The sequence below is a fragment of the Callithrix jacchus genome, chromosome 9 (assembly GCF_049354715.1).
Source record: "Callithrix jacchus isolate 240 chromosome 9, calJac240_pri, whole genome shotgun sequence".
Taxonomy (NCBI): Eukaryota; Metazoa; Chordata; class Mammalia; order Primates; family Cebidae; genus Callithrix; species Callithrix jacchus.
Window position 1 is genome coordinate 56390902 of NC_133510.1, and position 26525 is coordinate 56417426.

The window sequence follows — 26525 nt, forward strand, 5'->3', positions numbered from 1 at the left end:
GAAACAGACTCTTAGAACAATTGCAAAATGAAGAACAAAGCTTATACAGGATTTTGTGATGGCAATAAATAGTGGATCTATTCAATTAAAATATGTCAATTTATATCAGTCCAGTAATGCAAATTATATAGTCACTTGGAAAAGTTTGGCAGTTTCTTAAAAATTACACATATACTACTATTGAATTCAGCCATTTTACTATTTTGTCTGTCGTTCTTATTTATAACAAAACCTCTGGCTTCTGGGAATTACTATGAAAAATACCTGCAATGACAACAGTGATTTTGAAATGCTTATAATCTCCAAAACGTTCTAAGTTTATTTCTTAATATTTTGCAGTGAAAGCGGATGTTCAAAATTAGGTACTACAGAATACTAAAAATCTCCTAAAGGTTGAATTTGAAAACTGGGTAATTGGTCTTTATTTCCTATTTTGTAAAGAGACTAAGGATCAGAGCAGCTGCCCACCTGGAGTCATATGGCTGATAAATTGTGGGCAAAGGATTTAAATAAGAGTCTATATAAACTCAAACTTGTGTTCTTGCCAACCAGTTAGGTACACTATACATGTTAAAAAATAAAGATGGAAATGATACATCTTAGAAAAGTTTTAAGCTACATGGCTATACACAAAAGAAATTATTTCCTGATAATCAGAAAATTTAACTCATCATGTTATTATAGTCACCAAGAGTCCTTTTTTGCAATTACAGTACAGAGCCCTCAGAGAAACCACATTTTCAATAATGAATGGGGCAATAATTTGGAGTCAGAACACCTTATCAACAAAAGAGATGTCCTAATTGGGAAACATAAATGAAGCCTCCCAATGCACCTATAGTAGATATAACTGAGAGATAAAAGCCGAATTTTTTTGGTAATTTTTCTCCAAAGATTAATCATAATAGTAAAATCTCTCAAGCACCTACATGTGCCAGAAATCGTGTTACATCATGTTTATGGAGGATACTGTTAAATCCTCACTTGAATCTTTTTCATGAAGAACACTCTTTCATTTTCCATTAAGACTTCATTTAACAAATGGGGAAACTGGAACTTAATAGTTGAATCTCACCTGTTGGGACTCTGCACACATTACCCCAAAGCATGGCACCTTGGCATGCGGAGTACTTTGAACTGAAAAACATTAGAAGGACCTCAGAAGCAGCTTCTCTCGCCCTCCTATCACTCTCCCCTTTTTCTCCCCTGAAGTGAGTTATCGAATTCAGAATTCCTCTTTCCCAGGGAGCATCATAGAAACTAGAACCCCTCTCCTGCAAAAGGAAGACATAAAACCTAGAAAGGTCACTCTCTCCCTTCTCTCTTTTCCTTTGAAGACGCCTATTCTGCGGGGGTCCTGTCCCATACCTGGAAGGAAGGAATGTTATACAGAGGGCTAGAAAAATCTGAACAAACAGGCCCTGCTGGGTTTCTTCCTTCAGCTGTAATCTACGCTTTGATCATGTCTTTTTGTCCAGTCACATTTCTACATGGCTGCCCACTCTTGATCAAACCCGAGAATAAAAATAAATAATTTTTCCTCTGAATCTTTGGGTCTTTATTTCTGAAGCCTATTATGTTACATAAAACTTTGATTAAGTAAATTTGTTATGCTTTTCTCTTGTTAACCAGTGTTTTGTTATAAAAGTGTGAGCTGGGGACCCTTACAATAGGTAAGGAAAGGTATCATACCTTTCTGTCCCTACACATCCAAAGTCATGTACTGCTACATCGTGGGCTAGGGTTTGACTTCAGAGCCTTCTCTCAATCAAAAACTCACCAAAGGAATTTTCCTGCAACATGGTCAGCTAATAGCATTTTATCCTTCAAATAAGATCATCGTTTTCACAGTGAGACTTCTTGTTACTAACACTATAGCACCAAGGTGCATGCTTAAAATGAAATAAAAATGTCTGTTTCGTGAATAGCTGTGGCATCTACCATTTTTCCCCCAGCTGAAATTGGAGTACTGGTGCATTTTATGCATAAATGGAAGTTGGCAAACAGGGCTTGGTTTTGAGAAAAAAGACAGGTCAGACATAGGCTATTCAGTAATTGAAAGGGAAGAGGCTGTAGATACTGCAACCACTTTTTTAAAAAAGCAGAGTACCTCAATCATTTCCATATAAAAGACACAGGAGTGGGGTTTCAATAGCTTTTTTTCTTCTTTGGAGAAAATAAATGCAGCTTCCACCAGCTGATAAAAATATGAGCAAGGCAGGAGGGGCCCCTGTGCATCTTCCAGGCAGAAAATAGGTCTGTAACTTGCTTTGTATTTGAGGTCTTCCCGTGTCGTGCAGTATGTCTAGCAGATGATGTCATTGGCTTCCAGAGCAAAAGCAACCAAGGGCCCCAGTAGAGTTGCATGGCATGGATGGGTCATTTGTATCCTCTGAATTTGCATAACTGAGGTGCAGGCCAAATTATCAGCTTGGTATTCATTTTGCTGGGTAAGTGGGCCAGGCTGACAAATAAAGCTCAGAAGCTTCCAAATTACTAAGGCAAAACACTGGGGCAAGAAGTCACGTAACACAGGGCTTATGTGTGCTCAAGTACTGACCTTTATGGATTTGTATCCCAGCTCCCTCTCTTTGAGGAAAAGGTTAATGTTGAAAAGGTTTGTTTGGTTTTTTTGTTGTTGTTGTTATTCTTTTTAAAATGAAGGTTGGATGTATTACAATATGTAAAGCAATCAGAATATTACACAATTCATTTTAGCTTCACATACATGCATGCATGTACACACACACACATTCCAGCCCAATCCAATTAAACATTCTTAGTGTCCTTCCAGATTTTCCAAAAGAGTAAGCCTTATATGATAGGCCCTGGGTAAGAGATTAATTTACTTACCTCTGACTCTCAACTAATCATACCAGCCACAGTTCCCCATTCTGCCCTCTCTCCAGGGCTGCCGCATACTATTTTAGTTAGAAATAACACAAAGAAGATGGTATTTCTCCACCTTAGAGTCTCTTTTTCTTACCATGTCCCTCGACATGAAGTATTTATTATAGTTTGGCACCTCTAACTTTCTGGGCATATTTGTGTATTAGAGCTGGTATTTATTAAGTACTTGCTATATGCTAGGTGCTGTGTTAAGTACTCTAAACAAATTTATAATAATACAAGTAGTATTATGTCCATTTTACCTATGGAGAAACCAAGATCCAAATTCAGAAATCTATTACGGGTCATAGTTCAGGAAAATGGCACAGTGTGAGCTCAAATTTACATTGTCATGTCTCCAAATCCTGTACTCATCCTTATAAGCCATATTCCAGATAGCTTTGTTTTGATCACTGGCAAAAGACTGAAGTCTCAACCTAAGTCAACAATCTTGTAAATACAATCTATGGTTCACATGGAAAATAAAGTAAATAAATATATTTGTAAATGTGTCTTAGTCCCTTCTGTGTTGCTATAACAGAATACCACAGACTGAGTAATTTATAAAGAAAAGTAATTTATTTTTCACAGTTCTAGAGGCTGGGAAGTTCAAAATCAAAGCACCTGCATCTGGCGCAGGCCTTCTTGCTGAGTCATATAACATTATGAAGACTTCACATGGTGAAAGAGCATGAGAGGGAGCAAGACAGATGGGGATCAAACTCATTCTTTTATCAGGAACCCATTCCCATGATGACTAACTCACTCCAAAGATACCAGAATTTATCCATTCATGAGAGCAGAGCCCTCATGACCTAATCACCTCTTAAATGTTCCCCCTCTCAACACTGTTGAGTTGGGGATTAGGTTCCCAACACATGAACTGTGGGTGACACATTTAAACAATAATAATTTGGATGTAGCCCATGGCTACTACTGGAGAAACAAGTCTGTGTGTTTAGGTCAGATTTCTAGAGTGAGACCAGAAGAACATCCTTCTTTCTGTAAAAACTTGGGTCTTAGTTAGAGGTTGGATCCACAAGGTACAGGTAAAAGAAAAGCAAGCTTTGGGGTTGCCTCTTGTCCTCTCTGGACCTAGGAAGAAAGAATTAAAAAATTAGCAGTTGGGGGTAAAGGGTTAGGTTTCTCGCCCCCACACCAATAGTATGTCCCCACACATGGTGGAAGTGGGGATGGAATTGTTCTAGTACCCTGTGGGTCTCCAAGGAAACTGAGAAGACCTATCAGTCCTCATTTTGTGAGAGGAAGAGTAGCTCTTCTTTCAGAAATTCAGTCATAGGTTCAGAATCTGCTCTATTGCTCCAGGCTGCCCTGGGAAGACCTCTATTATGGGGTAGCTAGTATTTCGCTGACTTTCATCAAGACCAGTAGATATTTAAGGTCTTGGATTCCCAGACACAAATCACACACCCATCTTTTAAAAATATATAGCTAAAAGCCAATCTCATCTTTTTATTCCAAACATATAATTGGCACTTAAATTCAACAGACAGCTTTGTAAACAGGCTTAAAGGTTTTAACTAATTGGGAGAACACTCTGATGACAAAGATAAGGCAAGCAGCATTACAGAATGGGTTTTGTTTGGTGGAGCTTAAGCCATAAAGGGTATATTTTCCAAAACTCCAAGCCATTTATAAATTAACTGCCTCATCTTTTTATGTGAAGTATGACATATATCTACTTTTATTTATATTTGATTGGAACCCATGGACTCATATTGGCTAGCTTACTATCCACTGGCACTGTTCAAGGGTCATCTTGAAATATTCATAGAAGTAAAAATTTGAGAGTATGGGCCCAGATATAAGAACTACAACAGTATTTCCCTTTACTTTGCTTTATTACGCAGAAAAACAATCTGTCAGTTTGTGTTTCGCAACTTCCTCCTAGGGTTGTATCCGGGGTTGTTACTGTATCTCTCATGTACATACAGTGCAGGGCACATGGGAGTCTTCAGTAAATGGTTTCTAGGAAAGAAAGAATAAAATTGAGTTCACATCATGACAGCCTTCTTTCGTTTCTCTCATTGTCAAATAGGAAGTGGGGGAGTATTCTAAGACAGAGGTCATGTCTACAAAAATAAGGTTAAATTAAATTTTTTTAAAACTTTTCAGGATTGCATAATCCCTTGAAATAATAAGTACCCTCAGATGTCACAAAACCATGGCTGGGACATGCCAATCTCTTATAAAGAAGCCCTTCTCAGTGAATGGCAAGGAATACTGGCCCAACGTGTTGAGCAAGCATTGCCTGGTATGCAGTCACAGTTTGCCATCCCACCACCAAGTACCTCTTGGCTCCATAACAAATGTCAAGAGCTTCGTTATAAGAAAGTTGGCAGCAATAAGATTTCAGACAAATGTATTCAAATATTAAACCTAAATGTATTATTGTTATACACTAGTTTGCAATTATTCATGCTAATTGGGAAATAGTTTGCCCAATATTCAGATATAATTGAAAAAAAAACTAATTTTAGTTGTTATCACTGCCTTCCCTTCAAACATTTGTAAGTGCTACTAAAAAGGAAGAAAAATGAACAAAATGTGACTTTTACCTCCATCTCCTTTTCTCCTCTCATGAAAATGTTCACAAGCAATAAAGCAGATACACACTAAAACAAAATAAGAGGCAAGAAGCAGAAAACATGAGGAGCCAGACTAGATTCCTAGACCCAGAAAAATGCAATGCTAGCAATGATAGCAACATGTCATACTTTGCCGATTCACTCACCCAGAAATGAGAACATGGCACTAGAAGTTCAGTGATGCTAAAATTTTAGGAAGCAACTGTTTTTACTCTGCATATATATATATAGCAATATATATATATATACACACACACACACACATATACACACACTTTCAGTTCTGGAATACATGTGCACAACATGTAGGTTTGTTACACAGGTATACACATGCCATGGTGGTTTGCTGCAAACACCACCTCCGTCATCTACATTAGGTTTTCTCCTAATGCAATCCCTCCGCTAGCCCCTCACCCTGCTGCAATCCTTCCCCTATCCCCTCACCCCCAACAGGCCCTGGTGTATGATGTTCCCCTCCCTGTGTCCGTGTGTTGTCATTGTTCAACACCCAAACATTCGGTGTTTGGTTTTCTGTTCTTGTGTCAGTTTGCTGAAAATGATGGTTTCCAGCTTTATCTATGTCCCTGCAAAGGACGTGAACTCATCCTTTTCTATGGCTGCATAGTTTTCCATGGTGCATATCTGCCACATTTTCTTTATCTAGTCTATCATTGATGGGCATTTGGGTTATTTCTAAGTCTTTGCTATTGCGAACAGTGTTGCAATAAATATATGTATGCATGTGTCCTTATAACAGAATGATTTATAATCCTTTGGGTATATACCCAGTAATGGGATTGCTGGGTCAAATGGTATTTCTAGTTCTAGATCCTTGAGGAATCGCCACAGTCTTCCACAATGGTTGAACTAATTTACACTCCCACCAACAGTATAAAAGTGTTCCTATTTCTCCACATCCTCTCCAACATCTGTTGTCTCCAGATTTTTTAATGATCACCATTCTAACTGGCATGAGATGGCATCTCAGTGTGCTTTTGATTTGCGTTTCTCTAATGACCAGTGATGATGAGCTTTTTTTCGTATGTTTGTTGGCCACATAAATGTCTTCTTTTCAAAAGTGTCTGTTCATATCCTTCACCCACTTTTTCATGGGGTTGTTGGTTTTCTTCTTGTAAATTTATTTCAGTTCTCTGTAGATTCCGAATATTAGCCCTTTGTCAGATGGGTAGATTGCAAAAATTTTTTTCCATTCTGTGGGTTGCCAATTCACTCTAATGATAGTTTCTTTTGCTGTGCAGAAACTCTTTAGTTTAATTAGATCCCATTTGTCTATTGTGCCTCTTGTTGCCATTGCTTTTGGTGTTTTAATCATGAAGTCCTTGTCCATGCCTATGTCCTGAATGGTATTGCCTAGGTTTTCTTCTAGGGTTTTTATGGTGTTAGACCTTATGTTTAAATCTTTAATCCATCTGGATTAATTTTTGTATAAGGTGTAAGGAAGAAATCCAGTTTCAGCTTTCTGCATATGGCTAGCCAGTTTTCCCAACACCAGTTATTCAATAGAGAATCCTTTCCCCATTGCTTGTTTCTGTCATATTTTGATCCATGGAGCACTTATGGAACATCCTCATTCACTCTGTTCTCTCTCTCTCTTTCTGTCTCTCTCTCTCTCTCTCTCTCTCTCTCTCTCTCTCTCTCTCTCTCTCTCTCTCTCTCTCTCTCTCCTCCTGAGGATTTCTTAGTAGCTAAACTTTACATTAACGGTTCTTCTTATTTTTCATAGTAATAGCCCAGATGAGCAGGAAAGAAAATCCAACCACTGGGCTCAATCTTTAATCAGCTGTCTGTGGTTCTCACTGAGCAGTGAATTAAACCAATACTTGTAGGACTTAAACCATTTTCTAATTATCATTTCAGGGAAATTTTCTATGATTTCTTCATTTCACAAACACAGGCTCTAATGTAGCCAGTTTTCCTGACCAGAAAGTATTTCTTTCTCCCCTCTTAGCCTGGATTTTCATCTGTACTGACTCCGACAAGGATTTTCAACTTACTAAATGAAACCTTTCCAAATATTCACTGAAAAGAGGAAGACAGTCTGTTAAAGAGAACTCATTAAACCACGGGACAAGTCACAAGCGGTATCTTGGGCTTTCTTGGGCCCTAGGTCATTTCAGTCACTAAGGCTGATGCATAAGATTCAGAGAAAAATATGGGCCATGTGATAAAACTAAAAAGCAAAACCAGTGATCCATGTAATATGGCTCATGCTTTGCAGTGGAATGAACCTCACAGCGCTTTAACTTGGAAGCGTCTGATGGGACACTGCTTCTAGGTGTTTTGTGGATTTTAGAATTCTGAAAGTGTGTGTGTGTGTGTGTGTGTGTGTGTGTGTGTGTGTGAGAGAGAGAGAGAGAGAGAGAGACCTTAAGCTATAAGTGTCTCATTCGTGATGACTTACCCTAAAAATGCAGGGCCTTTATGTTTGAACAGTAAGTGCAGCTAGAGGCTTAAAAAAAGCAAAGACCATTATTTTATAGGACTTTTTTTTAAGAGCAAGTGAAGGAGGTTATTTGGGGAATACAGTCTGAGCAATCCTAATGATTCAGTTGTGCCAATTTAAAAGACTATATAAGTTCCAAAGTTTATATTTCCTATTTTTAAATATTCTTCTGCATTTAACTTCAGTTATTACTTTTAATATGTATCTGCATGCTAAAGAAACCATCACTTTAAGAAGTCAAACAATGTTTACAGCACTCAGAGGACTATCTAAAGGACTCCTTCGGTCTGTTTTTAAAACACAATAGATTTATATAATTACTGGGGTGTATGTGTGTGTTGATATGCAAATAACATCTCTTTCTACTAAACACAAATTTGTTTCTCTAAGTTTTATACTTGAACATAGGATCCCGAAAAGCACAAATGACTCAGTTTTATCTTTTGCATCTTCCTGCCTGGACCAGTGTCACTGCTGGATAAATGTTTTACTGACTACTGAAACTAAAGCCAGCATCGCAGGAGTATATCACAGGAGTATGTCACTCTAGATCTGCTTTTGCATATTGCTTTCAGTTAAAGAGAACAGTATTCCTTCAAGCAGATAATGAAGTTACTGTCTTTGCCATGATTATTCGCAGTTATAGTCAGGTAGGTTTTCTTGCCTTAAGCTGCATTTCAATGAATTTTTAAACCATTTCTCTCCTCCCTGGCTTTCAGTGCCTTAAACTAGTGACAGGCCCAGTGGGGAAGAAATCTGGGGACAAACTACATTAATGGATGTTTACATGTGTTTATCCTCAGGGCTGAAATAAATAAACAACTTCAAAGAGAATTTAAACAAAGAGGAAAAGGCTAGGGGAGGAAAAGGGAAGGAAACATGGATGAAGGGCATAGGGAAATGTGAGTGGGTGGCATGTGGCTCCTGAGATGGAACTAGAGCACTACATCTAATCCAAAACAGTTCGTAAAGCACTTTCACATACATCATTTCACAGTTATTAGGTGAAGTACAGAATATCTTGACCTCAGAGATGAGAAAGAGGGTTCAGAAAGGTTGAATATCTGCCCAAGGTCACACAGCTAGTACACAAGTAGTAGAGCTGGCGCACAACCACCAGTGTCATCACTGTCATCATCACTGTCACTGTCTTCAGGCCAGATCATCATGTTTTCCTCTGAGCATATGGCCAACCCCTATATCACCCATTTGCCCAGTGTTTGCAGATGTCACAATTAAACAAATATATTTAAGTACTGCTTAATAAAGGGTGGATGTTATTGAGGTGAAGGAGACACTTTTTAAATATAGGGCAAAATGTCACTGTTTTCTGAACTATAAATTGTTAAGCTCTGATAGATAATAATGCATTAACATTTTAAAATCTCTCACAATGTGTATGTAGATAGTTGTTATATAAAACAACAATAAGAATGACGTAGTATCACGGTGTGCTAGGCCTCATTTATGTCCTTTGCATTCTATGAGGAAAGAACTATAACTATCTTCATTTTACAGATGATGAAACTGAAGCATATACATTTCAGTAATGTGCACAGTTATACAGATGTTAAGCAGTAACATTCCTGGCTATGAGTCCTCTCTGAACTTTATAATTTTATGTATTACTTTCAAAAGAAAGTAATTCTAGGTGATTATATTATCAGCTCAGTCATTTTAAGTATCTGTATCTGTGTAATAAATTCATTCCATTCTGTACTATATTCTATATTTTTTAATTGGTCATTCTTGAAAATGACAGGGAAACCATTTCCCTTATGATACTTAAAATATTTATTGTATATATTTTTTCAATCATGAAAGTAAATAATAACTCTGGTGTAAAAAAAAGAAACTAAAACATAAATACATAAAAGAGACAGTTACAGTTCTTTGTAAATTTAGCTCTCTTCTCCACCATAATTACCATTAACATCATCGACTCACTTTAAACCATCTCGGTTATTATTAACTTACTTAAACCTTCAGCAATGCGTATTTACAGTTCTCAGCTAATTGTATTCACTTAAAGTTTTTCCAGCACCGACAGCAGGTAGGCAGCCCCAGATAAATATAGCCAGTGTGGTGAGTGTTTCACCAAAGCTCATTTATCCTCAGCCATCCACCTGCCCAGAGGTCCCCTTCTGGGGTCCAGGTCAGAATCAGCACAAGTGTGCCAGGTTACTTCTGGTGGTAGCTTCAACTATCCTGAGAGGAGAGGAAAAGCAGGACGACTGAGAGGAGCAATATGGAGCAAAGAGAGAAGAGAGAGAGAAAGTAACACAGCAGGCAGACCAAGAGACACTGCTTTCATGATCTTCAAAGCAAATTGAGAAATCCGTTTTCTCTTCGTTGCTGGGAAACTGGCTCCAAAGACAATTCTAGAGGAGACACTCCCAAAACATTTGGGTGAGGTTAAATTCATCCAAAACATACTAATTATCACTGACTGTATGCCAGGCACTGTTAGGTACTAGGAATACAAAGGCGAGCCAGCTAGATGTATTTCCTGATTCCAGGTGCTTATAATACAATGGGGAAGAAAGCTATTGAATAGTCACAGAGTATAATGTAAAATTGAAATAGGCATCATTGTTAAGAACGAAAGTGATGCAGTGGTATTTTGAAAAGGATCTCTTGTGGATGACTAAGTTGCTGTGTGCTATGGATAGAGGGGAAAGTTATTCATTATTTTCAAGACACGCTTCATTCAATCCTTTACATGATTCAGTAAACAAAGGGGAGAGTGGCGCTCTTGTGATGCATGCTGTCCAGTTAAGGAAACACACCAGACCTGTGAAGGACTTGGTTTTATAGGTTCCAGGCCAAAAGCAATGTTGGGCACCTTTGAATTTGCCCATTTTTCAGCAATGTCTTTTTGATATTGATAAACAGCAATGCAGAGAGGGATCAAAGGGTAGAAAATGCATGGCAAATGAGATTTGGATCAGGCAGTGTAAAAGGCGGATATGTTTTGCATAACATCAGAGAACAAAATTACACTGCTGCTACTGAAATGGCAGTTCAAGGAAGCAGTTGCTGCTAGAAAACCAAAAGGACTAACAATCGGACTTCCAGGACTTAGACCTCAGAGAGAAAAATTTAGGGGAAAGAAGGCAGCAACAGAGCCAGCAGATCAGCTTCCCAAAACGCCATCAAGGGATGTTATCTGTCCCCTAAAGAAAAACCTTTTCAACAATAACTGTAAGAGTCTACCCATGATGCTTGCCTGGCTTGCTGTATGGAAAAATAGGATTAACATGTACTAATGATTTTAAAAGATGATGATATGATATTTAATATGCCTGTGAATAATTAAGTCACTGGCTGTTTACATTCACGTGAATTCACTACAGAGAGTTTGGAATTATACAGAATAAAGGTTTTCCATTTGTATTTTCACTGGCATTTGTAGGCATTTTGATTTTTTTTTGTTTGTTTGTTTTGTTTTGTTTTGAGAGGCAGTCTTGCTCTGCTGCCCAGGCTGGAGTACAGTGGTGTGATTTCAGCTCCCTGCAGTCTCCTCCTCCTGGGTTCAAGTGATTCTCCTGCCTCAGCCTCCTGAGTAGCTCGGATTACAGGCATGCATCACCACTCCCAGCTAATTTTTGTGTTTTTAGTAGAAACAGGATTTCACCATGTTGGTCAGGCTGGTCTCAAACTCCTGACCTCACGATCCACCCATGTCGGCCTCCCAAAGTGCTGGGATTACAGGCATGAGCCACCTCACGCAGAAGCATTTTGATTTTTAAAAGCTGACATCAAGTTGCTGGATGGAACAATATCCTGAAATTTCAAAATTTTCTATAGGAAAGTCTGCTTTTTCTTGTGCCTGAGGATTCTAAAATTTCACACCATTGGGTATTTTCTTAGAAGAGCTTCCAAAGCTTTCCTTAGCCTTTCAACTGGCTTCATGCCCCAAAATAATGTAGAATCACAGACAATATCATGTATAACTCTTGGAACTTTTCTCAGAGTTATAATCTCTTACAAGTTTAAAGTTTTCTTTTAGTATAGACACATAGAAGTAAATTTTTCCCATGCTTGTATATGTACATTATGCATACTAGAACGTTATAAATGTCTAAGTATGTGTCTAGGTGGATACATGTATCTATGTCAATATACAAGCATGAATACATTTAAAAATAAATGTAGAACAGGGGACAGTTGGGGGGGTAGGGGAGAGACAATGAGGGGTGGGAGGGAGGGGAGGGCGGGGAGGGATAACATGGGGAGAAATGCCAGATATAGTATGCATCTAAAGTAAAATAAATAAATTATAATAAATAAATAAATGTAGAAACATATGGCTCATAAATAATATGACCAGCAACAGGTACCCCCAATAATTGTAAACTCTTTGACAGTGGAAACTACCTTCCATTTATCGATTATAAACATTTTGCCCAGCATATAGTAGGTGTTCAATAAAGTAGTTGTTAACAATAAAGTGAATAGCCGATACACCCAGTCTAAAGCAATAGATCTAAGAAAAAAATGGAGTTCAGTCTTGACCCTTTGGCAATGATAACAGAAATACGTGAGAACACAGGGTTTGGAACATACTGTTTGGTTTTGGAGGTTTTAACATTTAACTTTATTAAAATATATTTATAAAGATAAAGTTCGGGGCCTTTTTAAAAAACTTCTTTTACTCAACTATGTAGGAAATATATTGAGAGGATTAGGTCAGTCATACAATTTTCACTCCACAGTCCAGCTATTGCTTTTCAATATAGAATTTTACACACACGGTTAGTAACAAATAGAAATTGTTCACAAGGTTTGACTGAGGATTGAGAAGAAAGGAACCCTGAAAGCGGAATATTTTCTGCACAGAAAGATCTTTCCCCTTATTTCAGAACAACCCTAGCCCTCTTCCTGGTTGCCTCCTCCTGCTGCTTCTCCTTTTCTTTTCTCCTTCATCAGCTTCCCTGTTGTTTTTCCAACTTTGACTCCTTTTCTTCCTCTAGGTATCCATGAACATTAGAGATAAAATGTAAAGACATCCAACCTAGTTTATTAAATTCATACCAAAGTTTTGGATTAAAAAAAAAAACATAATTGCATACTTGGAAGAGAACTTAAGTTTCTCATTTATTCCACTCGTTTAACAAATGAGAAGACAGTCTCAGGCATTACCAACCATTATTCAATTAAAGGAATAACAGCAGAAGTGTTAAAATAATCTAAAATGATTATTTTTCCATGCTATTTGCATCACTGTGATAAATTAACCAATGAGCAAGTGCTGACTGATCCTCTGATAATTATGTAAGTTCTGACATGTGACAGATATAAGTTTGCTGGAGCTCAAGAAGAAAGAGATTGGTTCAGTACAGTGGCTCATGCCTGTAATCTTAGCACTTTAGGAGGCCAAGGTGGGAGGCTCACTTGAGCCCAAGAGTTCAAAACCAGTCTGGGCAACATCGCAAAACCCCACCTCTACAAAAAATACAAAAGAGAACCCCAAAAACTCAGCCAGGCTTGCTGGCACATGCTTGTAGTCCCTGCTGCTTGGGAGGCTGAGGTGAGAGGATTACCTGAGCTGAGCCCCAGGGAGATCGAGGCTGCAGCAAGCCGTGATTATGCCATTGTACTCCAGCCTAGGCTTCAGAATGAGACCCCCATCTCAAAAAAAAAAAGAAAAGAATAAGAAGAAATAGATCACAAGCTGAGTAGTCAGAGTAGGTAAATTGGAGGGAGCAGGAGAGACTGAGAAGGCGACACTGTCAGCTTCTTAAGGGTAGGACTGTGCCTCTGGCCTTCAGTATCAGTGAATAGCTTATTTTCCAGCATGCAGCATACTTTCAATCCATGTCGGTTGAATGATTAAACAGAAAATGGGGAGATTAAGCATGAAAAAAACAAGCATGATCTAAGTTACAGAGATGGGAATATGCATGATATTTAGGAGAATTAAAAATAAACCAGTCTAGCACAGAGGCTTGAATAAAGAAGTGGTGGGAGGTAAGCTGGAAAAGTTGGTACCCTTCTCTGATCTTCCCCAGCATCCTCAGCTCACTTCTATTACACCTTTACCACATTGCATTGTGAATGATGTTTTGCTTATCTGTCTCCCCCTCCAAAAACTAAATGGTTTTAAAGAGCCATGATCTCCATCATGGAGATCTTCATAATCTCATTTTTTTTTTTGAGATGGAATTTCACTCTTGTTGCCCAGGCTGGAGTTCAATGGCACAATTTCGACTCATCACAACTTCTGCCTCCCGGGTTCAAGCAATTCTCTTGCCTCAGCCTCCTGAGTAGCTGGGATTACAGGCATGCGCCACCAGGCCCAGCTAATTTTGTATTTTTAGCAGAGATGGGCTTTCTCCATGTTCGTCAGGCTCGTCTCAAACACCCGACCTCAGGTGATCCACCCGCCTGGCCTCCCAAAGTGCTGGGATTACAGGCGTGAGCCACCAGGCCCAGCCATCAGTTTCCATTATAATGCATAATGCTCACAAAGATGGTACACCTTGATGTCAGACTAAGTAGCCTGATTTTCGTCTTGAGGGCAATGGATAATCAATTAATATATTTGAGTGGGAGCCTAATGTTATCTAAATGATGAAGTTGACATATTAATGTCATAGCACAGGTAGAAGTTGGGATGTGAAAATGGTAGTGGCATTGGACAGAAAGGGCCTAGGTATGCAAAAGATATTGCATGTAACCCCAGATACACATTGAAATGGACCTTGCTCAAAAAACCACTAACATTCTTGCTCTATTGATTCATTTCCAATTACCTACATTACAAAAATATCCTGTCTACATTGAGTACATAATACTCTTGGCTCTTACCTTTCACCATCTAGACCTTTTACTTTCCCGAGTGTCATTATCTAGGGAATATTTAAACCATATGCCATCGTATCTTTAAAAAGTCTGGCAAGCACATCAATTTTATTCAGAGGAAAAAACTATACAACTTAACTCTGTAATTTTCATTGATTCTGTCAAAATAAAAAGCATCAACAAACAATAGGTCAAATCAGGTCATCAGACCTTGTTTTAGAATGAGAAAACAATGTTCTAGCATTAACTCACCTTAAATTTTGATATGGAAATAAAAGCATGCTATTTTAAGACAGTAATTAGACACAGATCATGAATGTCTAAAATTTTTAAAGAAACTTAACTAGAGTGGGTTTTTAAGGATCTACACAATAACTTCTTTGCCCAGACAAGAAGTATTTCCATAGACACAGTCACCACCTAGTTCTAGAGCTGATCAAATATAAACACAATTACCAAGGTTGAGAGAAGAAATGATGTAAAACCATCAACTTTGCTTCATATACATTCTACTTACCAAGGGAAACATGCTCTTAGTGAGTCTAGTCTTATCAAGTACTGAGAATAAAGAGCCTTTCTAGGGATTCTGTTAGTAAGTCAATAGGGATAACATGGGGAGAAATGCCAGATATAGATGATGGGGGGATAGAGGCCGCAAACCACATTGCCATGTAGGTAACTATGCAATAATCCTGCATGTTCTGCACATGTACCCCAGAACTCGAAGTGCAATGAAATATATATTTATTGAGCATTTATGATGTGCCAGGGACTGAGTTAAACATGGCTTTATCCAATGAATTCTATTTAGTCCATAGAACAACTATATGAAGCAAGCATTACTATCCTCCATTTTATAGGTGAAAAATGAAGCTCAACAAATCAAGTGACTCGTCCAAGGTCATACCCTGTAACCAATGGAAAAAACATGGAATAGTGAGAAAGGATATGAGCCTTAAAAATCCATAAACCTGCATTGAGATAATGGTTCTTCTCATTAACAGCAGTGGAAACTTGGACAACTCACTCACTCACTCACTCTCTGAGTCTTGGCTTTTCATTTAAAACCTGCAGGCAGTATGTATAATAAATAGACTAAGAACTCTGGGACTAGACTGCCTGGGTCTGAACTCAAGTACTACCATTTACTGGCTGTGTGATCTTAGACAAGCTGCTTCCCTCCATACTTCAGTTTCCTTGCCTAAAATTGTGGATGACAATGATGATATTACTAAGAACTACCTCATAGGGGTGTTATGTGGAGTATATGAATTAATCAAATGCTTAGAACTATGCCTGGCACGTAGTAAATGTTATATATATATGTGTTAGCTATTGCCGTAATTATGAGCTACCTCCCAGGATTGTTACAAAAGACACAAAAGAAATATGTGAAAGCACCAAGTTCATAGTAATAATGATTCATTAAATATGAATCACAAAGGTTACCAGTCAGTTTAAAATTCAATGACAATGAGACCAAGAGATAATAAAAGACATTAATAAAAGCTGTGCTGCCATCACCCTTTTATAGAAATTGTCAAATGTCTGTAGGCACATGGTTCTGGGTTACACAATGCCCAAAAAAGCTGACTGAGCGTCACCGGGCCATGGTAAGAAGTCTGCTTTTGTCAGTGACACTGGTTTTATGATATGTCCAAAATCACAGTGCAGATAAAAGCCAGGATTATGATTCAGATACACTCATTGTCTGGTTTTCTGATTCTGAAGGCAGTGTCAACTCATGCTGGCACTGGGTGACTCTGCACACAGAGCATAGATCTCAAAGTTTCACGTAGGTATGGACAGACAACTTACAAGCACCTGGTTCCTTCTGAGACTCCAGGATCCAAACATTGCCTCAATTGCAAAGACATTTCTAACATATGGGAGAATTTGGCTCCAGAAAGCTTCCACGGAAATTAGGAACAGGATCCCAATGTATGCATCTTTTTATTTTATTATTTTCTTTTATTGCATTTTAGGTTTTGGGGTACAAGTGCAGACCATGCAAGATAGTTGCATAGGTACACACGTGGCAGTGTGTTTTGCTGCCTTTCTCCCCTTCACCCACATCTGGCATTTCTCCCCATGTTCTCCCTTCCCAGCTTCCCCCACCGCTGTCCCTCCCCTGTTCCCCCCAATAGACCCCAGTGTGTAGTGCTCCCTTCCCTGTGTCCATGTGTTCTCATTGTTCATCACCTGCCTATGAGTGAGAATATGTGGTATTTCATTTTCTGTTCTTGTGTCAGTTTGCTGACAATGATGTTCTCCAGATTCATCCATGTCCCTACAAAGGACATGAACTCATCATTTCTGATTGCTGCATAATATTCCATGGTGTATATGCGCCACATTTTCCCAGTCCAGTCTATCATCGATGGGCATTTGGGTTGGTTCCAGGTCTTTGCTATTGTAAACAGTGCTGCAGTGAACATCCGTGTACATGTGTCCTTATAGTAAAACGATATATACCCAGTAATGGGATTGCTGGGTCAAATGGAATTTTTATTTCTAGGTCCTTGAGGAATCGCCACACTGTCTTCCACAATGGTTGAACTAATTTACAATCCCACCAGCAGTGTAAAGTGTTCCTATTTTTCCACATCCTCTCCAGCATCTGTTGTCTCCAGATTTTTTAATGATCACCATTCTAACTGGCGTGAGATGTTATCTCAATGTGATTTTGATTTGCATCTCTCTAATGACCAGTGATGATGAGCATTTTTTCATATGTTTGTTGGTCTCATGTATGTCTTCTTTTGTAAAGTATCTGTTCATATCCTTTGCCCATTTTTGAATGGGTTTGTTTGTTTTTTTCCTATAAATCTGTTTGAGTTCTTTGTAAATTCTGGATATTACCCTTTGTCAGATGGGTAGACTGCGAAAATTTTTTCCCAAAATCTTGGTTGCCGAATCACTCTAGTGACTTTCTTTTGCCGTGCAGAAACTGTGGAATTTGATTAGGTCCCATTTGTCTATTTTGGCTTTTGTTGCCAATGCTTTTGGTGTTTTGGTCATGAAGTCCTTGCCTACTCCTATGTCCTGAATAGTTTTGCCTAGATTTTCTTCTAGGGTTTTTATGGTGCCGGGTCTTATGTTTAAGTCTTTAATCCATCTGGAGTTAATTTTAGTGTAAGGTGTCAGGAAGGGGTCCAGTTTCTGCTTTCTGCACATGGCTAGTCAGTTTTCCCAACACCATTTATTAAACAGGGAATTCTTTCCCCATTGCTTGTTTTTGTCAGGTTTATCAAAGATTGTATGGTTGTAGATATGTTGTCTTGCCTCGGATGCCTCTGTTCTGTTCCATTGGTCTATATCTCTTTTTTGGTACCAGTACCATGCTGTTTTGATTATTGTAGCCTTGTAGTATAGTTTGAAGTCTGGTAGTGTGATGCCTCCCGCTTTGTTCTTTTTGCTTAGAATTGACTTGGCTATGCGGGCTCTCTTTTGGTTCCATATGAAGTTCATGGTGGTTTTTTCCAGTTCTGTGAAGAAAGTCAATGGTAGTTTGATGGGGATAGCGTTGATTCTGTAAATTACTTTGGGCAGTATAGCCATTTTCATGATGTTGATTCTTCCTAACCATGAACATGGAATGTTTCTCCATCTGTTTGTGTCCTCTCTTATTTCGTTGAGCAATGGTTTGTAGTTTTCCTTGAAGAGGTCCCTTACATTCCTTGTAAGTTGTATTCCTAGGTATTTTATTCTCTTTGTAGCAATTGTGAATGGCAGTTCTTTCTTGATTTGGCTCTCTTTATGTCTGTTATTGGTGTATTGGAATGCTTGTGATTTTTGCACATTGATTTTATATCCTGAGACTTTGCTGAAGTTGCTTATCAGTTTTAGGAGTTTTTGGGCTGAGATGATGGGGTCTTCTAGATATACTATCATGTCGTCTGCAAATAGAGACTATTTGGCTTCCTCCTTTCCTATTTGAATACCCTTTATTTCTTTTTCTTGCCTGATTGCTCTGCCTAGAACTTCCAGTACTATATTGAATAGGAGTGGTGAGAGAGGGCATCCTTGTCTAGTGCAGATTTCAAAGGGAATGCTTCCAGTTTTTGCCCATTCGGTATGATATTGGCTGTTGGTTTATCATAAATAGCTTTTATGATTTTGAGATACGTTCCATCAATACCGAGTTTATTGAGGGTTTTTAGCATAAAGGGCTGTTGAATTTTGTCAAATTCCTTCTCTGCATCAATTGAGATAACCATGTGGTTTTTGTTTTTGGTTCTGTTTATGTGGTGACTTGCATTTGTAGACTTGTGTATGTTGAACCAGCCTTGCATCCCTGGGATGAATCCTACTTGATCATGATGGATAAGCTTTTTGATATGCTGTTGCAATTGGCTTGCCAGTATTTTATTGAAGATTTTTGCATCTATGTTCATCATGGATATTGGCCTTAAGTTATCTTTTCTTGTTGAGTCTCTGCCAGGTTTTGGTATCAGGGTGATGTTGGTCTCATGAAATGATTTGGGAAGGATTCCCTCTTATGAATTATTTGGAATAGTTTCAGAAGGAATGGTACCAGTTCCTCTTTGTGTGTCTGGTAGAATTCAGCTGTGAACCCATCTGGACCTGGGCTTTTTTGTGTGATAGGCTCTTAATTGCTGCCTTGAATTCAGACCTTGTTATTGGTCTATTCATAGTTTTGGCTTCCTCCTGGTTTAGGCTTGGGAGGACACAAGTGTCCAGGAATTTATTCATTTCTTCCAGGTTTACTAGTTTATGTGCATAGAGTTGTTTGTAATATTCTCTGATAATGGTTTGAAGCTCTGTGGAATCTGTGATGATTTCCCCTTTATCGTTTTTTATTGCATCTATTTGGTTATTATCTCTTTTCTTTTTTATCAGTCTGGCTACTGGTCTGTGTATTTTGTTGATCTTTTCAAAAAACCAGCTCTTGGATTTATTGATTTTTTTGAAGGGTTTTTCGTGTCTCTATCTCCTTCAGTTCTGCTCTGATCTTAGTTATTTCTTGTCTTCTGCTAGGTTTTGAGTTTTTTGATCTTGCTCCTCTAGCTCTTTCAATTTTGACAATAGGGTGTCAATTTTGGATCTCTCCACTCTTCTCATGTGGGCACTTATTTCTATATATTTTCCTCTGGAGACTGCTTTAAATGTGTCCCAGAGATTCTGGTATGTTGTGTCTTCATTCTTGTTGGTTTTGAAGAACTTCTTTATTTCTGCCTTCATTTCATTGTTTATCCAATCAACATTCAAGAGCTAGTTGTTCAGTTTCCATGAAGCTGTGCAGTTCTGTTTTAGTTTCTGAATTCTGAGTTCTAACTTGATTGCACTATGGTCTGAGAGACTCTTTGTTATGATTTCAGTTGTTTTGCATTTGCTGAGGAGTGCTTTACTTCCAATTATGTGGTCAATTTTAGAGTAGGTGTGATGTGGTGCTGAGAAGAATGTATATTCTGTGGATTTGGGGTGGAGAGTTCTGTACATGTCAATCAGGTTTGCTTGTTCCAGGTCTGAGTTCAAGCTCTGGATATCGTTGTTAATTTTCTGTCTGGTTTATCTGTCTAATATTAACAGTGGAGTATTAAAGTCTCCCACTATTATTGTGTGGGAGTCTAAGTCTGTTTGTAAGTCATTAAGAACTTGCCTTATATATCTGGGTGCTCCTGTATTGGGTCCATATATATTTAGGATCATTAGCTCTTCTTGTTGTATCAATCGTTTTACCATTATGTAATGTCCTTCTTTGTCTCTTTTGATCTTTGTTGCTTTAAAGTCTATTTTATCAAAGACAAGAATTACCCCTGCTTTTTTTGCTCTCCATTTGCTTGGTAAATCTTTCTCCATCCCTTTATTTTGAGCCTTTGTGTATCCTTGCCTGTGAGATGGGTTTCCTGGATACAGCACAACGATGGGTTTTGGCTTTTATCCAATTTTCCAGTCTGTGTCTTTTGATTGGTGCATTTAGTCCATTTACATTTAGGGTTAATATTGTTATGTGTGAATTTGATACTGCCATTTTGATGCTAGCTGGCTGTTTTGCCCGTTGGTTGATGCAGAGTCTTCATTTTGTTGATGCTCTTTAGCATTTGGTATGTTTTTGGAATGGCTGGTACTGGTTGTTCCTTTCTATGTATAGTGCCTCTTTCAGGAGCTCTTGTAAAGCAGGCCTGGTAGTGACAAAATCGCTGAGTACTTACTTGTTCGTGAAGGATTATATTTTTCCTTCACTTATGAAGCTCAGTTTGGCTGGATATGAAATTCTGGGTTGAAAGTTCTTTTCTTTAAGGATGTTGAATATTGGCCCCCACTCTCTTCTGGCTTGTAGTGTTTCTGCTGAGAGATCTGCTGTGTGTCTGATGGGCTTCCCTTTATGCGTGACCCGACCTTTATCTCTGGCTGCCCTTAGCATTTTCTCCTTCATTTCAACCCTGGTGAATCTGACGATTATGTGCCTTGGGGTTGCTCTTCTTGTGGGGTTGGTGTTCTCTGTATTTCCTGGACTTGAATATTGGCCTGTCTTGCTAGGTTGTGTAAATTTTCCTGGATAATATCCTGAAGAGTATTTTCCAGCTTGGATTCATTCTCTTCATCACATTCAGGTACACCTATCAAACGTAGATTAGGTCTCTTCACATAGTCCCACATTTCTTGGAGATTTTATTCATTCTTTTTGTGCTTTTTTCTCTAATCTTGGCTTCTCATTTTATTTCATTGAGTTGATTTTCAACTTCTGATATCCTTTCTTCTACTTGGTCAATTTAGCTGTTGAAACTTGTGCATGCTTCGTGAAGTTCTCGTGTGGTGTTTTTCAGCCCCTTCAATTCACTCATATTCCTCTCTAAGTTGTCCATTCTTCTTATCGTTTCCTCAAATCTTTTTTCACATCTTTTTTCAAGGTTCTTAGTTTCTTTGCATTGATTTAGAACATGTTCTTTTAGCTCACGGAAGTTTCTCATTACCCACCTTCTGAAGTCTGATTCCATCATTTCATCACACTCATTCTCCGCCCAGCTTTGTTCCCTTGCTGGTGAGGAGTTTTGGTCCTTTGTAGGAGGCAAGGTGTTCTGGTTTCAGGTGTTTTCCTCCTTTTTGCGCTGGTTTCTTCCCATCTTTGTGGATTTTATCCACCTGTTGTCTGAGTGGTTGCTGATTTTCCAATTTGGTCTCTGTGTGGATGTCCAGATTGTTGATGATGAAGTATTTCTGTTTCTTAGTTTTCCTTCTAACAGTCTGGCCCCTCTGCTGTAGGACTGCTGAGGTCCACTCCAGGCCCTGCTTGCCTGGGGAACTCCTGTAGCAGCTGTGGAACTGTGAGGGTTGCTACCAGATTTTCTGCTGCTATCTTTGTCCCTGAATAATGCCCACCAAATGTCAGTCTGATCAGTCCTTTGTGAGGTGACTCTTTGGATATACGGGCGTCAGGGAGCTGCTGGAGGAGAGAGTCTGTACTTTATAGGAGCTCAAGTGCTGAGCTGTGAGTTCCGTTGTTCATTCAGGACTGCTACACGTTTAAGTCTGCTGCAGCAGAACTCATAAAGACCCTTTTTTTCCCCTCAGGTGTTCTGTCCTGGGGAGTTAGCACTTTATTTATGAGTATCTGTTGCACTTTCCTGCCCAGTGAGGAGGCAGTCTAGTCACTGCCTGCCTGTAGTGGCTATGATGAGCTGCCATGGGCTCCGCCCTGTTGCCATGGGCTCTGCCCTGCTGTCTTGAGCTCTGCCCTGCTGCCGTGTGTAATTCCCTGTAGTCCTGTTTATATGGGTGTGGTTAGAACTGCAGTGGTGATGGTGGCCCGCCTCTGTAGTGGTGGACTCTCTCTGTTATGGTGGGTTGCCTCAGCAACGGCAGGCTGCAACAGCAATGGCAGAGTACCTCCATAGGGGTTGCGAGCCTCAGTAGTGGCAGACGCCCCTCCCCCACTGAGCTGCACTGTCTTGGGTTCAGCTGTTCTTGCTGTGAAACTCTCAACCCCGAGTGTTTCCAATTGCTGTTTTATTTGTTTTTGTGAGGGTGGGACCTGCAGAGCCTGATCACCTGGCTCCCTGCCTCAGAATCCCCCCCCTTTTTTTTAAGTTGAATGGTTGACTCTCTCCCAGGTGTTCCAGTCACCTGCTGCAAGGGCGCCAGGATCTGTGTGATTTCCCGTGGAGCGACCCACTGTGCCGGCTCAAACCACGTTGCTGTCTGGGAATCTCCTGGCCTGGCTTTCTGTTTAAGTCCCCTTCAATCAGATGAATGTGCTAATCTGCCTTCCGAAATCTCCTATTGCCGGTTTAACAGGGCAACCAAACCAGTGTATTTTGTACGGAGTGTCGCTGCGCCGTGGCTTCGGCCCAAACAGTCGCGCCAGCCCAAACTGCCATGCTGGCGCCTTGCGGGGCTCTTACACCTGGGAATCTCCTGGTCTGTGGGCAATAAAGATCCATATGGAAATGCGGTGTCCACTCACCCTCTGTGGATTCACTGGGAGCTGCAATCCTGAGTTGGTCCTACAGCGCCATCTTCCCAGTCTCCCCCCTGCAATGTATGCATCTTATAGGTGGAATCTGTGTTCAGCTGCAATTAATAGAGATTCAGAAAACTGGCTTAAGCAAATTCCTGGTGAGAAGTCCAAAAGCTAACTATCTAGGGCTGGTACTGAAATGACATTAAGTCATTAGGCATTAATCTGTTCAGTCATTCTAAATGTAGAGAGAAACACTCTGATTATGGTTGAGATCTGTTGATGAGAGGACTCCCAGGCCCCAGATCCAACCACCTTCAATCCTTAGGTTTTGGTTTATTGGCTTAGGTGAGGTCACAAGGGCTCACGTCAAAATGGGGCTTTAAATCTCTCTTAGGTTTGTTCCACTAGGATAGTTTCTTCCTGTGAGAACAAGCTCATATAATCAAGAGACCTGCCAGGACTTAATAGTTGATAGACTCCTCTTTATGTAGCTCTTTGGTAGCTGTACTACTTTGGTAGTAACCATGCTAAGGTCTGGGGTCTAGAATTTAAAAGTGCAGTAAGAGTTTCCATTTATTCATCACAAACTACTGTGTCCGGCACTTCAGAAGCTTTAGTTCTAATATCATACTTATAACAACACTGTAAGGTGGGAATTCTTCATCCCATTTTTTTAATAAGTGAAGAAACTGAGACTCAGAAGGATTAAATGATGTGTCCAAAATCACAATGCACATAAAGCTAGGATTATGATTCAAATCCCATCACTATCCAGGCTGAGTAAACTGTGTGTGGGGAAGGTACAGACTTCTTGGCGGACTAGCAGAATGTCACTCCTTACCTTCCCAGCTGGACCTCTGCTGTCAGAAAGCTAATCCCACCTCTGAATTCTCATTCATATCCTAACCTGAAGGGTGATGTTGTGTCGAACCCCTGCTAACCTCAATAAGGAAGCCACTAGGTTCAAGAGGCCAAAGAAGAGACCCAGAGCTAGCAAAAGAGACATGGGGTTTTATCAGGGGCTTATATTCAGGGTAGAGGGTCCAGTGGCAACAGGCTTGTCAGAAAAACTGCAACTGCCTGTAAACATCATGCGGTTTATAGCATTTTCACTGAAAACCTCCCCCTAACAACCTCCACCTCGCATCCTTCATTTAACTGAAAACTCAGGACTTCAATCTCCTGTGTGGCCTTTGTTCCATGGAATGGGATGGAGGCTCAGATGTTTATCAGGGATAAAGAATGAATCTTTGGGTTGGCCATTTTCAGAGTCTCTAGCTTAGAACACACATTCAGGTGCATCTGCCATACAGGGTAATTCTAAAGGTATGCTTAAATTATTGCTATCAGGTGCACTTACCCTACAGGTGTGTCTAGGGCCAGACCCAGTGTTGTTGCAAGCATTTTGTTCATTTGTTTTTGATTTGCTTGTATTTATCTACCACAATACATTTATGAAATCAACTATGTCAGCACTAAATCCATAAGCTTTCCTCCAAATATTTCCCAAATCTATTTAGTTCATATTCAAGCACAGAGAAAAACCTTTAGTCAAGTAAGAAGTCTGCTAATTACAGAAAAATCAGTAATAGTATCGGGGTTTTGATGTCAGAGAAGTTGCAAAGGAAGACCGAGACTGGCCTCCCCAGAAGTTTAGGCAATAGAGCCAGGGGTGGCTGCTAAAATGGATGGGGCTGAGCCAGGAACCCATCCTGGCAAGAGTCTTGGGCCTTCCAAGCCTGCCTAGGTTAACACTGAATAATTATGAGCAATGGGAATGTGTTAGGGCTTGGGCAAGTATCACCACTGAACAATTTGGTAGGAATAACAGGAAGCAACCAGATGTGAATCCTTGACAATCCAATGGCAGGGAAGAAACGGTGACAGCCAGGGTCAGGAACTCCTCTGTGGTGGGGACAGTTTAAATAGAGGATCTATATAAAGAATCAAAGAGCCAGATGCTACAGAGAAAGCACTGACCTGATGTAGCAGCCTGGATCACCCTCCAAGGGTGAGTTGTACCAATTGTTCCAAGTTGACAGATGCTAGATCACTCATGATTTGCCTTGCGATTACCATCCAGGGATGGACCTTGTGCTGGCTTGTTCTAAAGCCAATTTGATCAAGCTACAAACTACATTTTCCAAATTTTCTGCCCTGTATGCTTCCAGGTAACCAGCAATTAAAAGAACTTTGGATTTGGGGGACAGAAATAAAGTAGCAGCTATTATTTTCCAAAGGTCTTTGCAGCACGTAGCATGACGGGTGATGCAGAGGTGCCCAGTAGAATCTAGTTTGCCCCTGTTCGACTCTTCTTCCTGACTGCTGGCTCTACTGCTCAACAGAGGCCCCATGCCCACCACCAGAAGCCCAGCTAGAGACCCACAGAGGTGGTAGCTACCTAGAATCAACAACTTCCCGTAGACTTCCCCATGAACTTCCCCTGTGTGCCCACTCAGGAATAGGATGTCCTTGACTGCCCTGTATATCCTGTCTTGTCCACTTGCACCAGCATTTCAGGAAGACTAATTATTCCTTTTACTCTGATCACCAACTCCTTCTGGCCCCTTGCTTCCCCAGGTCTTCCCACAATTGTGTGAGGTCTTTTATTCCATATACTTGTGATAATTGTGCTTCCTCGACTAAATAAAGTCATTTCTACTCTAAATGGGACCTTGTTCATCTAGGAAGTAGTGATTTCTCCTTTGGTCCAGGAAACTCCCTTGTCTATCTTAGCATTCCTCCTATATCCATAGAGAGGAAGAGAAATGAAAAAGGCAGAAAAGAAGCTGAATTCCCTGAGCCAATGAGGTAGATAGTTTCTGGCTCTTCTTCTAGTGTGCACGGAGCTCTTGTGATAGAATGTCCTACGTTTATTTGACTTCCTCCTTTACCCAAAGAGCAGTTGGGTCTCCTGAATCTTCAGTGCAGGATGAGCAAACTCTGCTTAATTTGCTCTGGCAAGCAAGAAAGAGCACAGCAGCAGCAAGTGGCCTAATGGCAACAGACAGTGTTAGAATAAAAAGGAAACACAGATAGTGTATTTTTCCAGACTTATGGCAAGTAACATCAGTCCAATTAAGGGTAAGTTAAACAAAATGGGTAATTTTATTCAACTATCAAGTCCAATGATAGTCCCCTTTGAAGCACAGCTGGATCTGGCGGTCCTGTTTCTCACCATTTTCTGATCCTCTTTAAGAGAAGTGGCTTCATTCTCAAGCCAGCCATCTTCTAGTGGTAAAAATAAATAAAATAAAGGAGAAAGAAAAAGACGGTATGAATACACAGTCTACAAGTTAACTACAAAAAGAAAGAATTCATCTAGCTTTGG

At 39.7% G+C, this 26525-nt stretch overlaps 1 long non-coding RNA gene across 1 annotated transcript; it reads right to left on the bottom strand.

The window, feature by feature from the left end:
* Positions 1 to 4623: 4623 nt before the first annotated feature.
* LOC144577718 (uncharacterized) lies at positions 4624 to 24573 on the bottom strand. The gene is made up of 3 exons (XR_013522244.1): positions 23198 to 24573; positions 5469 to 5525; positions 4624 to 4878 (listed from the first exon to the last, which is right to left on the bottom strand). It is a non-coding gene; the product is annotated as an uncharacterized LOC144577718 (long non-coding RNA).
* Between the last annotated feature and the right edge of the window lie 1952 nt (positions 24574 to 26525).